Here is a 2,248-nt window from a genome sequence, read left to right on the forward strand (position 1 = left end):
CATGCATCAAGTCCAGCTTACCATGCAGCCTGCAAACTGAGACAAAACACAGGGGAAGACAACTGTGAATAATCAGAGACACAAAAACCACACTTCAATGCAAATATACAGAATGTTTGTTAGGTAGGCTATAACTAGGTGATGGACATTACATCTCACTTGAGGGAGTGCGTTAATGACAGTGCATTATATAATAAAAACACATGACACGTTCCCAACTGGGTGCATAAACAGAATTTTTAATATATCTTATATTGAGGGCCATAAGAGTGGATAAACTAAAAGACCCTGACATCGATATGTATTGTCCATGTAAACATGGTCCATGACAACACCCTGCATGATCTTGAACTTCGTCAAATGACCACAAACACAAAAGCTTTTAGTGTAAAAGCTGAAGCCCAACTTCAATTCAGCAATCAGTGCAGACCCCTGCTTTTCCACAGGTGTGCTTACATCTGACATTTATGAGCACAGAGGTCCTGTGTGTGAAAGTAATTTAAATGGACACATTATGACCACGTACAAAGGAGGCATTCTCTCCTTGAAGGAGCTTAGGAAACAAGACGCAGATTCATGGCCACCGCCTAATAATAGCTGTGATATGAACATTGGTGAGAGTTAGAAACCATTCATCAACGAGCTGGCTCGGCCTGGGACGGGTCTCATGTCCGTTCTCAAAATAAGACGGCATCTCAATTAAGCCCAGATTTCTTCCTCCACTCATCTCCTATACCCCTCAATTACTACTCCCCCGGTCCCTATGAGGCCAAACAGGTCTAGAGTGAGGGTGGGATATTCTTATCATCCAATCATCCATGCTTTAGTTGGCTAGCGAACTTGCTGGACAAGCATACTCCCAAGTTAACACACACTACTACAATAATTGGTTGGAATAGCGTTTTTTACTAATACAAATATCACAAACTGCTTACGTTAACAGAACCTGCCGGACAACCGGAGGATTTGACATGATCCTAGTGTCTCGATATTGTTCACCACCTTATGAACTGCAGAAGGTAAACAAGCCATTCATACAGGCTTGTTCACGAGGCTCGAAGCACCAGGCTTTGAGCACTAGATGGCCGCTAGTAAGCCATGGCACACACTGGTACCACTGTCGGAAAACGGCTAATGACTGCCATTCATGCACCACAGAATACACACAGTACACACACACACACACACACACACACACACACACACAGTACAGACACGTTGCATGACTGACCAACGATCTCCAGGGTTTCCTGCTCCATGGGTTGGCTGTGCACACACCTGCAGGAGGAGGGGGAGTGGAGGACCTTAACGTTGGCCTGTGGCCTCTCACGCTAGCCTGTCACCTATCCTTGCTGTGCCTGGCCAAACATTTACAAGCTAGCAGTAACTACAAGCACTTCTCTAGACTAAGGATTTGCTTTACACCTCTACATCACATTTCTTAAATAACAGCACAAAATTGTAACACCTAAAAAAAGGCACAAAAATATAACAGCTCAAAGTAGTCTATGCAAACATGAGCCAGTTGCATGAGTAAATATAGCGATCATCAACCATCTACTAATAACTAATAAGTACCTTGATATTTTAATACAGGCATGTGGCTTACGTCAATCCTTACTTCCAATTCACAATGGACAAATAAGAATCCTGTTTAAATACATCAACATAAGCACAGTAAATGACAATGCTATTTATTTTTTATTTTATATGCGATAGGGGGCTTTTAGTTGCATTATGCCATGTTTTGCAACAAATTGTATAAAGTTGACATTGCAAATTAATAGATACGCATTCAAGAGTGACTGAATGCACTTACATTAGCCACATACATGTTTTATTACTTAGGCACTTTGCAATGCTATTGCCTCCTTGACAAACAGAAATGGGACAAGAGGACTAATAAACTTGCTCACTTATCCTGGCCTTCATTGAATAATGTGTGGATTATTGACAAAAGGTGCATCCCTTATCAATTTAGACAATTATCAAAACAAAGCATTTCCCTCCTGTGTACACTGTCACATTTCCAGATTAAATGTTGCAAATGCCCATTGCTTACCTGTCACTCTCATTCTAACTCACGACAGCATACAGGTAGCGGGAGAGAGTGAATCTGCACGTCCCAGACAACTACAACTAGCCTATAAGCCTGCCTCTATAGAGAGGGAGGGATGGGTTACACCGTTACAAGCTAAGATTAGCCAACTTCCTCAGATGACAGCCAAACGATCTGGGTCCTATTAGA

Source organism: Nansenia antarctica (genome assembly GCF_963989245.1).
Source record: "Nansenia antarctica genome assembly, chromosome: 5".
NCBI classification, from domain to species: Eukaryota; Metazoa; Chordata; class Actinopteri; order Argentiniformes; family Microstomatidae; genus Nansenia; species Nansenia antarctica.